The 17,970-nt window shown below is 37.8% G+C and overlaps 1 protein-coding gene across 20 annotated transcripts in view; it reads right to left on the bottom strand.

Moving 5' to 3' along the window:
* The window catches only part of PLS3 (plastin 3), a 93,000-nt gene that overhangs the window by 52,976 nt on the left and 22,054 nt on the right, over positions 1 to 17,970 (bottom strand). For 2 of the 20 annotated variants that reach the window (XM_035289278.3, XM_078363599.1), the window contains exons 1-3: positions 8,771 to 8,850; positions 767 to 825; positions 305 to 429 (exon numbers count right to left, since the gene is read on the bottom strand). The exons of 8 other annotated variants lie outside the window; for them this stretch is intronic. The gene's annotated coding sequence lies outside the window, so the exon portion shown is untranslated. Of the gene's footprint in view, positions 1 to 304; positions 430 to 766; positions 826 to 8,770; positions 8,851 to 17,970 lie in introns of those variants that run through there. 10 more of the 20 variants (XM_035289277.3, XM_035289285.3, XM_035289280.3 and 7 more) reach the window with 5 other exon arrangements.

Genomic DNA, 17,970 nt, shown 5'->3' with positions numbered 1-17,970 from the left:
ATCATTATGTGTAAACGACTCAAGAGTGATCAGAAAAGGGGTGTTGTCATCTTCCTCCATCCAAAACAGGCAGTGCTTTTGAACACCCACACTTTGCATACCTACCTGTACCAATAGAAACTGCCGCCCTGCCCCTCCCTGGTTAGGTAAGTGAACAGCTCAGCACTAGTCTCTAGCTTAGATGGGCGTGCAACACTGTGGGCTAAAACTCACCTAATTCATACTATGATTACTAAAGCTCCAGTCTCATGTTTCCATGAGAATGACTTTAGAAGATCCCAACTTGAATGTCTACTGCACTCACCTACTTATTCATTTATATTCATCAAACATCAACTGAAGGCTTAGTATGCAGCAGGCATTGTGTTGGGTGTTCCAGATAGAGACAATTAGGACTCACATCCCCTTCTTTTTGGAAGAGCTTACTGTCTAGTGGGGGAAACAGATGGAAAAACAAAGATACAACATTAGTGCTATCGTACCATCACAGTCATATATACTGAGTGGTAGGTGTCAGAAAATGTTTTTCCAAGGTGATGTTTGAACTCTGTCTTTGAGCGCAAGTAAGATTTTCTCAGACAGACATCACTGGTAAGGGTATATTGTGCCTAGAGTTAGTGACAGACACACTTGTAGCAGCAGAGCAGGGTCCAATTTAGAAGTGGCCAAGGGAGAAGGAAAGTCAGTGAGGAAGATTTAAGTTAGGAAAGTCCACGTGTCTGCAATCTAAATTACTGCCACATTATTTTCCCTGTTTTTTACTAACCTTCTCTCCTGCTAAATCAGGTCTCATTTTCAACTTCCCCACTTTCCTCTGAGTGCAGGCTGCAGTTTGACCATAAAAAAAAACAAAGGGAAGACCAGTCAATCTCCAAGCCCTCTGGATTCTTGCCTTACCACCTCGGAGATTCTTCCATCACATCTGTTTATCACCTCGTGTCTGGCCTTCTCCGAAAGCCTTTTATCAGATCTGCCAGCTGTTCTGTCTTCCTCCAGTGCAATCTTTACACTGCTAACTTCCTGAAGAGTAGATCTTATAAACATTCCATACAAAAGAAAGTCCCACCTTTTTAGTACAGCTTTCAAGACCCTACACTTTTCTGAACTGACTTCTAGGTTAAGGTCTGCCCGTCTTTCCAGTGCTACTTCACATTACATGTACTACACTCTTAAATCCAATACTCTCAAGAGATCTTATTCCCTTGTGTTTTCCCACTTCTTCCACTGAGTCTCTCCAGTGGAATGCTCTTCATCCATCTATCTAGACACTTCAAAAGCATATTTCAGGAAGTCTCCTCAGATTGTCCCCACCCGAGATAAAATTTCTCGTACAGCCGGTCCTGGATTCTCCACTATCAGTACCTTTTATTTTATCTCGGTCTCTTCTGCTTTTCCTCTCTCCCATTAAGAACTTCCTCTCTATCTGCTTCTCAGGCTTAGAATACCCTCCTCTATTTTTCCTCTCTATCCATATTCTACCCACCCTTCAAGCAAGTTTCAGGAGCCTCCTCCTCTCCCAAAGCATGATTCCCAATGACTACCTCCCACTGATCTTTCTCTTTAACTCCCAACAGAATTTAGAATCTTGCCACAAAATTTAGCAATTTAATTATAGACTTCCCCCTATAGTTGCATAAGTGGACATCAGGACAGTCTAGCTGGGACTTATATTGTCCTTCTTGGTTCAGTTTATCTGCCTTCTTTACACAGATTCTTATACCTGGTCAAAGAGAACAATCTTCCTCAATAAAAGAGAACCCTTCTTTCACCAGTAGCACACAAAAACTTGTGTAATTTTTTTGTTCTGCAAGTCTCACTTCAAGACTGTTTCTCAAGAATCGTCTAAACTTCACCTTTTCCTCTCACAACACCTTGCATGATGATGGTTACACAGGCATGGGTTAAAAAATATGCCAACTGAGGCTGAGTGTGGTGGCTCGTGCCTATAATCCCAGTGCTTTGGGAGGCAGAAGCGGGAGAATTGCTTGAGGCCAGGAGCTCAAGACCAACCTGTGCAACATAGAGAGATTTCTTCTCTAAAAAAACAGTATTTTTAAAATCAGCCAGCATGGTGGCCTGCACCTGTAGTCCTAGCCATTAGGGAGGCTGGGGAAGAAGGATCACTTGAGCCCAGGAGTTTGAGACTGCAGTGAGCTATGGTTGCCTGAAACTAAAAAATAAAAAATAAAATACTCCAACAAATTGCAGTGTTTAGAGGGCAGTGGTAATTCCCAGTATTCCCAATATCCAGTGATTACAGCAATGAGAATTTGAAAGCTGAGAAGTCTGTAGAATTTCATAACTTCATTCTCTAAATTATATTAGGGAATAAACAAGTACCTGGGATAGTGGTGGACTTTGCCCAGGTCACAAAGCTGTGAAGCAAAATTAAAAAGATGTGTTTCTCTAAGCACAGCTGAAAAAAAAAAAAACAAAAAACAAAAGAATGTGTGTGATGAAAGGTCATTAACTATTGTTTTTTCCTCTTTTTTTTTTTTTTTTTTTTTGAGATAGAGTCTTGCTGAGTTTCCCAAGCTGCAGTGCAGGAGCATGATCACTGCAGCCTCCAACTCCTGGGCTCAAGTGATCCTCCTGCTTCAGCACCCCCCCCAACTCCTGCCAGTAGTTAGGACTACAGGCATGCACTACCACCTAGCTAATTTTTTAATTTAATTTTATTTTCTTGTAGAGACAGGACCTCACTGTGTTGCTAAGCTGGTCTAAAACTCCAGGGCTCAACTGATCTCCTGCCTCAGCCTCCCAAAGTGCTGGGATTATAGGCTTGAGCTGCAGTGCCCAGCCAATTAACTACTCTTCCCAGAAAAACAAAAACAAAAAGACTACACATTGCTTTGCAGAGAGATGGTCCATGCCCAGCATAGCCTTTGGAAAATAACTTAAAAAGCTCTTAACAAATATGACCATGATATCCAGAAAAAAGAACAGTTGCCAGAAAATGCAGTTAGTAACCCCTTCCAGCTAATACTAACTTGTTTTCATTACTTAAAAGGATAAGGGATTCACATAAGCCTTGAACTAAAATAACCGCTACTTTAATTGGATAAAACATACAGAATATAGACAATGAGTTCAGTGAAGACGATATAGAATTCTGAAAGTTCTTTCTTTAAAACATTGGTATTAAATTGGCACTGATTGGCTGGGTGCATTGGCTCACGCCTGTAATCCCAGCACTTTGGGAGGCCAAGGCGGGTGGATCATGAGGTCAGGGGTTTGAGACCAGCCTGACCAACATGGTGAAACCCCATCTCTACTAAAAATACAAAAAATTGCATGCCGTGGTGGCATGCAACTGTAATCCCAGCTACTCAGGAGGCTGAGGCAGGAGAATCGCTTGAACCTGGGAGGCGGAAGCTGCATTAAGTCGAGATCGTGCCACTGCCCTCCAGCCTGGTGACAGAGTGAGACTCGGTTTCAAAAAAAAAAAAAAAATTTAGCCGAGTGTGGTGGCACGTGCCTGTAGTCCCAGCTACTCAGGAGGCTGAGGCAGAAGAATCACTTGAACCCGGGAGGTGGAGGTTGCAGTGAGCTGAGATTAGTGCCACTGCACTCTGGCCTGGGTGACAGAGTGAGGCTCCGTCTCAAAAAAAAAAAAATTGGCACTGATAATAAAACAGTCAATATTCTGAAAAAAAGCACAAAAATGCTTACTTTCTCCTATGACACATTCATTCCTATATAAGAAAGGCTTCTGCTTCTCTGTATTAATACTGCTTAATTTCAGCCTCTTGAATTCTAAGTATTGTGAACAACCATTTCCACTGTATCAGTGCTAATAACTTAGTCTTAATATAAAACACTCAAGTAAGTATCTATGTGATTTACTTTTCATTATAATATTTTTTTTCTTTCAATATTTTTCTCAAGGAACAAGTGGCTTGGAATTTTGCTTGATTCACTTTAGAAAACTTTCACAAAATTTTGGTAAATGAGTAATTGTAAACGTTTAAGAGGCTATTGCATAATTTTTATTTAATAATTCGTTGCTCTGAAAGTCAAAATAAGGGGGTCAAAACCTAAATGCCCTCACATGTGTCACAGGTTCCTAGTCCTAAAAGTTTAGGAAAAGTAAAAGCAGGAAAAGTGGTGAAGTGTTTTACTGTTCATTAATTCTAGCACATCAGCATTATCAAAAATTACTACTTCTTCTATTTTTTGAGACAGAATCTTACTGTGTCTCCCAGTCTGGAGTGCAGTGTCATGATCATTGAAGCCCCCAAGTCCTGGGCTCCAGAAATTTTCCCACCTTAGGACCTTGAATAGATGGGATTACAGGCACACACCACCACACCCAGCTAATTTTTGTATTTTTTGGAGAGAGAGGGTTTTGCCATCGTGCCCAAGTTGGTCTTGAACTCCTGGGCTCAAGTGATTTGCCCGCTTAGGCCTCCAAAAGTGCTGAGATTACAGGCATGAGCCACCACGTCCAGCCAAAGACTACTTCTTACAGTCAGTGTGGTGAGCAAACATCTATCAAAGAAATATTCACCACGTATAGCAGAGTTTACTTTGGAAAGTTACTTTTCAGGTCTAGCTCTGTTCATTCTACTTAGTATTTTAGCTGCAAATTGTAAAACTAAACAGAGGACATCATTAGATACCCCAAATAAAATGGACAGTATTTTCTCATGAAGCATTATTATATACACTGATTAGATTGTATAGTATCAAGAACTAGAAAATAATGTAACTGGCTGGTGGAACATAAATCTGGATATATTTAGCAACTGTGCTTCTACAATTCACATAGAATAAAATGAAAATAAAGCAAGATATCACAGAACAAAACCATATCATCAGATAATATAAGATTTTGGAGATATTCATAAAGTAACCTGAAAAACCTTACCACTATTTCCATGACAAAATATGCTTCAAATCCCAAATCAATTGAGAAATGAACTTTAGAAGGCTCTATCTATGACTGAAGGCTAACTCTACCCTTTATCTAACTCCAAGTAGCTGCCTACCTATAACTATAATTTGGCCTTGGATATATCCAAAACCTTTAAGGAGGATTAAACATCAGTCTACTCTTTAATGTGAAGAAGAGATTGTTCTGTTCTGCACGTACACTGCTCCAATAACCCCTATAAATGCATGAGAAACATATAAAGGTTTATTAATGAGGGCGGGGAGGAGAGATGAGAGCAGAAGAGTTATTTGCAAAAGTCACGCATGGGGTTAGACTAAGTCATTTTAGCCCTCTTCTACCACTGTACTACCAACAACCAATTAAACCATCTCCAATTTTCTGTTTGTATTTTATATATATATATAAATATATATATAACATATATATTTATATATATATGATGTGATATATATATATTTACTGTTCATTAATTGTAGCACATCAGCAGAATTAAAAATTGTTTCTTCTTTTTTTTTTTGAGACAGAATCTAGATGTGTCACCCAGTCTGGAGTGCAGTGTCATGATCACTGAAGCCTTCATGTCCTGGGCTCCAGAAATTTTCCCACCTTAGCACCCAGAGTAGATGGGATAACAGGCGCACACCACCACACTCAAGTTAATTTTTGTATCTGTCAACCAGGCTGGAGTGCAATGGCGGGATCTTGGCTTACCACAACTTCTACCTCCCGGGTTCAAGCGATTCTACTGCCTCAGCGTCCCGAGTAGCTGGGATTACAGGTGTGCACCACCACACCTGGCTAATTCTTGTATTTTTACTAGAGACTGGGTTTCACCATGTTGAACAGGCTGGTCTTGAATTCTTGACCTCAGGTGATCCGCCCACCTCGGCCTCCCAAACTGCTATGATTACAGGCATGAGCCACTGTGCCCAGCCTTATTTTATATTGTTATTATTATTATTATGTTTTTGAGACAGAGAGAGTATTGCTCTGTTGCCCAGGCTGGAGTGCAGTGGCTCTATCTCAGCTCACTGCAACCTCCACCTCCTGAGTTCAAGCAATTCTCCCACCTCAGCTTTCCCAGTATCTGGCATTATAAGCATGCTCCACCACATCTGGCTAATTTTTGTACTTTCAGGAGAGACAGGGTTTCACCATGTGGAACAGTCTGGTCTCGAACTCTTGACCTCAAGTGATCTGCTCACCTAGGCCTCCCAAAGTGCTGGGATTACTGGTATGAGCCACCATGCCCTGCCTTGTATTATTTTAAAGGAGATGTGTCATAGGGTCATAGTTGCTAGCCATTTCCTTCCCTTCCCCACATTCCTATAGCCCTTTCAGCTTTCAGGGTGATGACATCTATTTCTTTATCTATCTCTTCAACGAGCCTGTGAGCTCGTTGAAAGCACCGTTGGTATCTTATTTGACTTTGTATCTTGGCTCACAACAAGCACCTACCGAATGTTTGTTCAATAAATAATCTTTGATGGAGGTGAGTAGGGAAAGTGCGTGGACCTACACATCATGCTGGCTATATAGTCCTCTATGTGGTTTTAAAAACACATATACTATTGGAGAAAGCTGTGAACAAAATAGTCAAGATCAATAGCATCCTCACATTTTTCACATGCAATTGGCCTGTTATCATGCTTTAACTATCTACCCTTGTTCAATACTTCAAGATATTACAGAACTCTTCAAGATGTTTGTATCCCTGTTCTTTGAATTTAGCTGAAAGTCAAACAGAAAGAAATCTTTTCAGAAGCAGTCTTTACTTGCAATCATTTTAGCATTTGAGCAGCGCATTTCACCTTTACAGTCATACATATTGTGCGTACAACATGTTTTGACAGGCCTAAAATTTATAGATAAAAGTTAACATTTAGAAGTAAATATAAATTGCTCCAAGCTAAAGGTATAATAACATTTTTTACTGTTAATACAAGGGAAAATAGCACCAAAAACACCCATAAACCCATCACAGATTCTACATTTATCCTGATTTCCTTACATTTGCTTGATTCATCTATTCTCTCTTCCTGTCCTTTCTTCTCCCTCCCTCCTTCCTGTGTCTCTTTTCTGAATTATTTTAAAGCAAATCTCAGAAATCCTGTGATTTCACCCCTACATAGCTATTAAGAAATGAGTTCATTTTTCTGGAAATACCTCTAGTCAGTGTTGTAACTGATCATTAGGTGGATTCTAATTGATCTTTTGTTTTCAGTACCCATTTGTATGAGTCATTTAAACCCCAAAGGGTGCCCAATCCTGTGTCATTTCCTGAAGGAATCTCAAATACCTCCATTTTAGGTAAAAGTTTCCTTTCCTCTTTTTGTACTTTATAAACAAAGATAAGATCTGAAACCAATGGCTGTTTAAAAATTAATACATAGCTTTTTCCAATAATAGAAATATTCAATTCCATTTGGTTGGATTAAAGACATCATTTAAATGTTTCTCTGGCAAGAATTTTGCAGCTTTTTAATGCAACTCTTAATTACGGTCTAAAATCCTCTTTTCCTGTGATGAAAAATACTATTTCAAACCCAAAGACACAACAAAAATACACCTCTCCTTCCGCTATCTTCAGAAAGCTAAGGTACATTAACTAATTTCTTAGATTGAAATAGCCCACTTTCCTTTTAAAAGGTCTAATGTCTTCCATACCTCCTAAGTAAACTTTTACATTTACCCTCAAAAATCTGAATTTATGGGAAAATAAATCTGTTGCTAATGAAATTAATTTTCATACCTAAGAATTATTTCCAGTTTCCTTTCTTATGAAAACTAACAAATGTTTGAGTGAAGCCAAGGGCAACTTTCAGGGGTGTGTGTGGGGTGGGGTGGGGTGTGTGTGTGTGTGTGTGTGTGTGAGAGAGAGAGAGAGAGAGAGAGAGAGAGAGAGAGAGAGAGAGAGACACGCTAGGCAAGATCAGACTAGTTACCATGCTTCATTTCAATTCAAAATAAAAATACCATAAAATATTGTGACCTTCAACTCAAATCACTACATACACTAAGCAGAAAACTATCTGCAAATCACTGAAAATGCCTTTTGCAGTGTTATATACCTTGCTTATATGTTAGCAAATACAGCATTTGTTAATTGAAAAAAACTGGTTCATTTTGTTTCATACTTCCCTTTTTACTTCACATGTGTATACTAAGCAAAACCAAGAGGGGACTCAACTCAGAGTAAGGATTAACTATATAACTAGCTATACTTCCCTTGGCCGAAAATATGGGGAAATTAAACTTATATGACTACCACGTGATGGAAAACCCTGAGCACCAAAAATCACTATTGCTGCCAAGTACCAATAACACCATCAAAATTTAATCACCAGTGATTTTTATTATTTTATAAATTATAAACATTAAGACAACTGCTTGATTTAATTCACTTAGGAAGAGTTGAATACCAATCTAATCATGACACATTCTATCATGACAGCCACTTCAATCTCTATTTTACAGAATTTTGAAAAACCATTTAACTGGAATCAAAGGCATTTGAAATCCCAACCCCAACACAAATATAGACAATAATTTAGATTATTGTCTATAGTAGAGTTTTAGATACCTAACGATTTCAAGACACATTTTTAAAAAGTGTAAACTTTCTAAGCAATCTCTAAAGAAAAATACAGAATACACACAGAACACGTTAGATTCCAAACTTCAAAATTTTCTCTTAACACGAATTTGATTCTACTTCAATAAATAATATTATTAAGGTGACTCCAAATGTTTAGCCAAATAAGAGGAATTTCAAGCTTTTTAAAGTAAATTTCTACTTAATCATTTAGTATTTAAATTTAGATTTAGTAATCTGAAAGTTAGAACCTGTCAAAATAATATTAATATAGTTACCCGCTGAGAGCAAACTTGGTTCTTTCCTTTCTGGCAGCACTGACAGACAGAACCTTCTCCCACGCCCAGAAGAGCAATCTGGAAACCCAACATTCTTCTTACAATTGCAACTTTAGAGAGCAAGTCACAACACTTCCTGCTAGAAAAAGAGAACACCCTGACAAAAGAATGATACAATACTTACGAATCCCCTTCCTGTCAGCCTGGTAGTATTTGGTGAGGAATTTAATAAATTCTAACCTAAACGCAGCACTTAGCAAAAAGTTTTCTTTCTTTTCTTTTTTTTTTTTTTCCAAAACCATACAAGGACTCAAGGGAATTTAAAGTTAGTTCAGGTCAAATAGCTACAACCCATATACCTATTTAGAGTTTGAACAGTAGCCAAGTAACCTGCTTATTTTAGAACACATGGAACAGCTTCTCCCCAGTGCCCAAGTCACTTGTCCATAGTCAAGAACATTACTTGCAAAGGCAATTAACTCTCAAACCACTCACTTACAGTCTCTTATTATTCATTTCGATCCATACACAACATTTACACCCCATATGCTAAGGCGCTGTAGCATTGATTTCAAGTATATACATTTTGATTTACGTAAAAAATGTAAGCTCCTCTGTGTAGGAACTATATTTTCTGCTGGAATAGCACACAGGAACTAAGCCAACACTCGCTGAACTGAATAATTTTCTAACTGAGAGGCATAATAAAAAGGTCTAAAGCCAGATTGGGTTCAAATCCTGGCTTCACAGTTTATTAACTGTGCAAATTGCTTAAAACTCTTCTGCCTCTATTTTCTTACCCCAGGATGAAGACAAGAGCAACTCCATCATATCACAGTTTACTATTGGTTGTAAGGCTTAAATGATTTAATATGTGTCATAAATTTAGATAATAGCCTGGCACATGGTAAGTACTAGGTATGTGACAACTGCTTTCATTGTTGAAATTTGCCTTTAACTGGTCTAGCAGTATAATCAGTGAATTGCTAAATTAGGCAACTGGTTAGTTGAGAGTGCCTTTTATGAGAGAGAACAATCAATTGGAGCACTGGGCTAGGCTGAGGAGGCTGCTTCAGTACTGACACAGGACAAGTTAATAATTGAAGAGGAAATGCAGCACAATGAAAGCATCAGGGTCTTAGAAGTCTGACAGACTTGTAAGTCTGTGTGACCCTGAACAAATTACTTAGCTTCTCTGCACCCCGGTTTCATATCTATAACAATGGAGCTCTTCCACATATTTCCCAAATCCACACGATGACCCAATGGGAAGATATAAATACATAAGAGTATCTGGGTCCAGCAAGGTGCTGCTCAGTAAGTGGCAGATATTATTATCATCTGTCTGGGATAAAGCATGCATAATGCCATCTGCTGCTCTAATCTACCTCATGAGAATGAAAGAGAGACAATAGATACTCTAGTCCTTCATAAATAATATACAACAAAGTGAAGCATTTTATGATAGCATACTGAACTCTCAGCATCAGAAGGTGGCTTATGAATGTGTGAAAAGGAGCCCTTACTGGATTGTCCCTATCATGAGGCAGACGGTGTTCTCCTGTTCTCATCACTAACCACCATCAGCAGACACTGGGTTACATTTTGTCTCCTTCATGGAAGTCCTTTAATTTATTTCACCAATCACAAAACCTTCATGAAATATCAAAAGGCAACACAATCCAGAAGAAAAGGAATATAATGGCAGGAGTCAGAGGACATGTTTTTCCATGTGTCCTTATTGCTGACTCACTATGTGAATGAAGCTTTTTCAACTTTTCTGACTCTCAAATTCTCCATTTCTAAAACAAACATAGAACTATCTGTCTGTGGCCTATTGGGGAATAGTAGGTAACTACCAAGCATTTTGAATTAATTGGAAGAGTGTGTGTTATCATGCATTTTTCAGACAGAGAAAACCGGGGCACAGGCAACTGCCTCAGGTCAGAAGACAGTATCAGTTTAGACCAGAAATGTTGGTTTCTCCCCAGCCTTACCTTTTCTTTAGCCACACCTGTTGCCTCTGAGATGGGTCTGTCCCAAATGCTACATAACCGCCCTTTTCAGACATGTAGCAGTATCATTGAGGAAATTAATGTTTTAAATATGTAATTCTTCATTTTAGAAAACAGCTTTCTCTATAAGAAACAAGGTTTACAGGTTGCTATAACAGTGCTACTTAAAAACTGTTTCACTGACTTTTCCTTCCCTGGTCATCTGGAATATAAATGCTCTCCAGCTTTCTAAACTCCAAGGTTAATCTTTGTTCAGTGTGATCTCTCAACCCCAACTTGCTAATTCTAAAGTCTCTTCACCTTACCGTAATAGCATTTATTTCTACTGTAAAACATTGTAAAGTTCCAGGAATAGATATGCCTTTCAAAAAGGCATATCTTCTACTTAGTAAATGCTAGGTAGGACATTTCCTAAAAGACAGTTTTTTGTTTTTTGTTTTTAGATGGAGTCTCTGTCACCCAGGCTGGAGTGCAGTGGCTCAGTCTCGGCTCACTGCAACCTCTGCCTTCTGGGTTCTAGCTATTCTCCTGTCTCAGTCTCCCAAGTAGCTGGAATTACAGGCATCCACCACAATGCCTGGCTAATTTTTGTATTTTTAGTAGAGACAAGGTTTTGCCATGTTGGCAAGGCTCATCCAGAACTCCTGACCTCAGGTGAGCCACCCACCTCGGCCTCCCAAAGTGATGGGATTACAGGCTTGAGCAACTGTGCCTGGCCTAAAAGACAGATCTACCACATCAGTAATTTAACCAGTTTTAGCATGTGGCCCATTTTGTAAACTTCTATCTCACTCACCATCTGAGGTGTGTACAGGTATGTGTGTAAAGAGAGTGGAGGGGAGCGTGTCTGTGTATGTACATGTGTGTGAACAGGATCTCGGTTTTTACTATGGGTAATGAACACTGGTTTGGGAATGTAAGATGGTGGCAAGGGTTCTGTAATAAATTCTACATTTTCATCAGCAGGCCACAGAATGAAAATAGCTTTTACATTACGTCCCAAATTCATCAAAACGAATGCTAAGGAAAGCCGATGGAAACCAAATTCTCACTCTTACTCTCTAGATGTTACAAACAGAAACCAAAAAGTTAAGCGTTCAGGCCAGGCATTAAGAATTCAGTCCGGGCCAGTCACGGTGGCTCACACCTGGAATCCCAGCACCTTGGGAGGCTGAGGAGGGTGGATCACCTGGGTCAGCAGTTCGAGACCAGCCTGGGCAACATGATGAAACCCTGTCTCTACCAAAAATACAAAAAAGCCGGATGCAGTGGTGTGTGCTTGTAGTCCCAGTTATTCGGGAGGCTGAGGTTGCAGTGAGCAGAGATTGCATCACTGCACTCCAGCCTAGGCCACAGAGCGAGACTTAATCTCAAAAAACAAACATAAAGTTAAGAGTTCACACACATGCACTTGTGGACACACTCCCACCCCAGGGTGGAAAGAAGAGTCACACCCTAAAAAGTTACAGGAGTTTCATATAAGGATCAGTGGGATATGAAGCTGGAACACAAGAGCTAGTCATAGTATTTCTAAAGTCTCTTACGACTTTCATCCAGACATCCTACTCTCCACCACACCCAGCACTAGGTATACTTTCCGTGTGTTACATGTACATTGGAGGCCTCTCCCACTGTGCTTAATAATACACCTCAACAACACTCATCTATTTTCCTTATATGAAACAGGATTTTTTCTATCTTAATGACTTATAAAAACAAACAGAAAGAAAAGAAGAAAAGAAAAGGAAAAAAAAAAGCAAACAAACATAGTGAGTGAACCATAGAAGCAAAGGGATTTAACATATAAAACAAGCAACCAGTTTACATTTAAGAAACTGCTACTGTAATTTTGGGACACTATTGGAAAATTTAGGAAATTCATGCCAGGCACAGCATTAGGTATATAAACTTGTTGCATGGATGTGTCAATTTTAATAATCAAGTCATTTATATAATTAATTTGTTCATATTTGGGGAAAAATAAGTCAGAATATATCTTAATTTCAATATTCTGGCCAGGCGTGATGGCTGGTGATTGTAATCCCAGCACCTTGGGAAGCAGAGGCAGGTGGATCACTTTAGCCCAGGAGTTTGAGAGCAGCCTGAGCAATATGGCAAAACCTCATCTTTACAAAAAAACAACAACAAAAAAAATTAGCTGGGCATGGTGGCTGTCGCCTGTAGTCCCAGCTACTTGGGAGGCTGAGGTAGGAGAATAGCTTGAGCCCAGGAGGTGAGCTGTGATCTCGCCACTGCATTCCAGTCTGGGCAACAGAGTAAGACTGTATCTAAAGAAAATATAAAATTCAATATTCCAAAGACAGTCTCCCTGATAGTATTTATTAGCTCTTTATTTGTGTAACTAAGTAATCGAAATTTTAAGATAAAGAAAAGGTCAAAATACATTGAACTATAGGGGCAAGGAACGGATTTAAAAGACATACATGCTCTGTTCATAGCTAATAAAAACATACAAAGGAATAACTCACATGCTCTACAATTTTCTACCCTGAGGGTCTCCAGCTCACTCAGAAAAAAAGAAAAGAAAGGGGAATGGGAGAAAAGTGAAGGGGGAGGGCAACGGGATAAGGAGGGAAACAACAACAAAAAACCCAACTCAGCAATTCCTAAACTTTTTGGCCTCAGGATCTAAGAATCCCAATGAGCTTGGTGACACATGGGTTAGATCTATCAGTGTATTTGTCACATCAAAAATTGCAACTAGGAAACTTTTAAGATATTTGTTTATTTAAAAATAATAAGCCCATTACAGGTTAACATAAGCTTTTAAATGAAAAATAACTATATTTTGAAAAAAAGTGTGGTGAGAAGGTGGCATTGTTTACATTGTTACAAATGGCTTTAATGTTTAACCTAGTACAAGAAAGCTGGGTTTTTATATCTGCTTTTGCATTCAATCTTTTGCAATACCAGTTTTGGTTCCAGTGTATGAAGAACATCTGGCCTCCTACATATATACTCTTGTAAAATGAAAGAAATATTTTAAGACACTTTCCAGATACTTACAGATATTCTTCAGTACCACACCAAAACTTGAGAAGTGGTAGTTTCTTAAAGGTTGGCTGTTATGTAGAGTCTGGCAAACTATCAATGATGTCTTCAAAATCTATTCATCTCTCTCGTACTTAGAAAGGGCCTTTTACCCGTGCTCGATTCTGTAACGTCACGCATTGGTCATTTGGAAAAATATTGTTTCATTAAGTTATGTGGGTCTTCCAAATGCTGACACACTTTATTATACAAAATCTAACAAATCATTTTCATTAATTATACTGTCAACTTCTTATGATCGGATACAATGGTGACCAATGAAAGTTCTCAAAAAATTGAATTTTGCTTGAAAGCTCTAATTTTAGCATTGGCAACAAATACTCTCAGTTGTTTCCCTTGCAGTGACAGGCACACTTGCTTCATTTTAAAATAAAGTATCTGTCAGATACTTGGGTCTGAATAATCAATCAGTTAATTCAATCCTTCAAAGTAAAAATGGTTTTCTATTTTTAAAAAGGCAGCTAGTTTAGCTCACAACTCAAACAGCTGCACAAGTACTTTCCCTCAAGACAATTATCACAATCATCATATATTTATATGCAGCAGAAATACTTTACGTGCACATCTCATCTCGTCAGACACAACATTAAAAAGATGCATACCTAAGAATTGAGATTTAATAAAATTATTTTTCCCGCTTCATCAAGTACATTTGTAAATGCATGTTGTAAGATTTTGTTTCTAAAGGTGATGGTATGGTGCTAAGGAATACAATGGCTATTACTACAGTGTGGTGCCACTACCTTGATTCAGCAGTTTTGCCCACTATTGCTTTTGCATCATCAGTGCAAATGTTAACACAGTGAAAAAGCAAATAACAATTTCGTTTTATCATCAAAGTAGTTTTAACTCCCAAGAGCCCATGCACCACACTTTTTGAAAACTGGTGCTTTACTCAATAATATTTATGAAGGAGCCATGTAACTTTCTTTAGAGACAACAAACCTATAAGGTAGCAGGTTTTAACAAGAATTTTGAAACTGAAAATAAAATTAACAAAATTACATATCTAGGTTTTAACCTGAGTTCTATACTTTTGAACTGTGAAAAAGAAAAAACATCTCTTTAATATCAATTCAGGGAAGACAAAAATCTACAGCTTATCTACTTCAAAGCACATTTTGCTAATCAGGTTCATGTCCAAAAGGCATGACTTTATCATGACAGTCATGACATAACATGTAGTTACATGACAGTGCTGTTTAGAAACTTTTAATAAAATTTTTTAAAAGATTAAAAAAGAAGTATATGTTACAAAATGAGTTAACCTCTATCCAGCTCATACACAACAAATTAGATTTTTCTTCTGATAAGCAGTTAGGAATTTCTGTCTCTGGCATAAATTAGCACAGAAAGGGTTTAAAAGTAAAACTCCATATGAAATGCAAACATTACTATCTTAAAATATTAAAAACTAAGTGCACTATAGTATTTATGGGTAAAACAATACGTGGATTATTTTAAAGCAAATCTCAAACAAATAACAAAGAAGGGGAGAGCAAATATGAAATAAGAACATAAAATACTGATAATTGTTAAAGCTGGGCGTTCTTAATGCTATTTTTCATAATGTGTTTGAATAAGTCCATAAAAATAAATTTTTAGGCCTGGCATGGTGGCTCATGCCTGTAATCCTAGCACTTTGGGAGGCTGAGGAGGACTGATAACAAGGTCAGGAGATCGAGACCATCCTGGCTAACATGGTGAAACCCCGCCTCTACTAAAAATACAAAAAATTAACCTAGTATGGTGGCACATGCCTCTAGTCCCAGCTACTCTGGAGGCTGAGTTGGAAGAATCACTTGAACCTGGGAGGTGGAGGTTGCAGTGAGCTGAGATTGCACCACTGCACTCCAGCCTGGGCGACACAGTGAGACTCCATTTCCAAATAAATAAATAAATAAAATACGTTTAAAAAAATTTCTGCATGCTTTATAACGTCCTTGGGATTTTGGAGAGCAAAATTAAATTTCCTGGCTCATATTTATTGACTAGATAAATACTGATTAAGCCTCTATTCTGTAAAAGGCACTACAGTAGTTGGCATCAGGAAATATGAGGAGTTCTGCAACACGCTTTTCATATCCTCAAGGGGCTCAGAATGGCTGTGCCTGTCCCTAAAATGGGTATAATGCTTCCACTATGACTTTTCTAAGGGGTATTTATTTATGTCATTACAAAGTACAACTTGAACCAATTGAATTGCGAGTCACTATAATGCAATTTTAAGGAAAAAAAAGAAAGGGAAATGGTGTATGAAAGAAAATACAAAAAGGAAACAAAAAATAAGAAATGAGTCTTTCCCTGGTTTCCCTCTATAAAAGGAAACCAAAAAGAGATGTGAGCAAATATGGGCATGACCACATCATTTTTCCACCACAAGCCACCATCTTATTTCACTTTAGGACAGGAACCATCATGTCATCTCCTTTGAGTCAGCTCTTGTACTACTCACATAGGCAAAAATAACTGAGCAATACATTCGCTTTCCACAGGGAGGATTAAATACATTTAAGTATTCTACAATTTTTCAAATGACAGAAGTTACTTTTACAAATGCCATGATTTTACATTAATTTACAGGGTTACTTGGTCCTTTCACCACCTCCCCTCAATACAAATTAAGCCCATCCTCAAGAATTAATCCACAAGTTAAACTAGTAACATTCCTCAAGAGGCCAAAGTATAACACTGATAAATGAAAACTAAAAATGATAATCACAGAAGAAAATATTTACTTTAGTTATCAGCTTCTAGCTTCTTGCCCTAGATTCCAAACAAAATGTCATATTTTTCCCCGTTCAAGCTGTATATAAAATGTGCAAAAGTTCTCAAAATTCATTCAGCGAAGGTCTTTAAAAGTTGAGTGATAGCATTAAATAATTTAAAATTGCTCTACTGTTTTAATATTTAATAAGCACTATGAGGGCTGTGAAATTTTTGTCTGTTTTGTTCAGCAATCTATTTTCAGCTTATAGAACAGTGCCTGGCATCCAGTAGCCACTCAACAAATATTTATTAAATGGATGTATGTGGAAGACTTTGCATCCTACAGGAATTAACTCAGTGTCATATATTATAGTGGTTTATTTCATAATCAAGAATAAACTTTAAGCATTTGTCTTTTTGATGCAAAGCAAATAAATAAGGATAAAATGCATCTACTTTTGTTCCATTGGCTAATCCTAAAAAATACAATAATTCCTGAAAGCTAATCTGGCCAAACACATGATAGGTTATATCTTCTAATAGCACCAAATCCATGCTCATATTTGGCAACCGAAATGAATTTCTAAATTTTGCACCTTTAGAAAATAAAGACTTTTGAGAGAAAAGAAGTGGAGTGGAAAGTATAAAGAACTCTCAATGTATCAAGTTTTTCCTCAAACTTGCCACATACACCCTTCCCAAAAAAGAAAGAAAAATATTTCACTGTCAAGAGTCAAAACATCACTGCATTAGCTTTCCAAATTTTAAAACAACTACTTTTTGACCTCACAAGGAATAACAAAACCTTCAAAAGAAAGAGCCGCTTTAGCATTTCCTGCCAGCTTGCCCTAGTCTAAGATTAACCTTGTCAGTTCTTAGAAAGACATATAAAATCCCCTTTAAATGACTAATTCAGATGAAGTGGTAACATGAAGCCATAGCTTTTAAGACTCTGGCTTCTACTTGTTACCAGATGTTGCCATCACTTCAAAGTGTTAAATACATCCATGAAGAATTTCAGATATATTTGCATGTGAAATATTTTCTGATTTCTGCTATTATTGTGGAGTCACATTCACGGAGAAAAATTGTTGACTTACTATTTAATAAAACGTCCTTAAGATTCTGATGTTCACTTTGAGAGCCACTCTGTGTCAGTCTAATTCTTCCATGTAATTCTTGCAAGCACATATATACACTTTCAAAACACAATACAAATTAATTAATTAATTCCATTACATTGGGAGTTCGCCTTGAATGGCCTGTTTTATACTTCTTTTGAATTTGGGGTGGTGGCGGGAAACTTTCACAAAAAGTCCAGCTGAAAAATCTGAATTTTTTGGTGTGTATAGTTTTGGAATTTCTTTTTCAGACAAGTAGATGGTCCTGAGCTTTACATAATAT

This window comes from Callithrix jacchus, chromosome X (genome assembly GCF_049354715.1).
Source record: "Callithrix jacchus isolate 240 chromosome X, calJac240_pri, whole genome shotgun sequence".
In the NCBI taxonomy this organism is placed as follows: Eukaryota; Metazoa; Chordata; class Mammalia; order Primates; family Cebidae; genus Callithrix; species Callithrix jacchus.
Note: the sequence above shows the minus strand (reverse complement) of the source record. Positions and strands in the feature narration are given on the sequence as shown.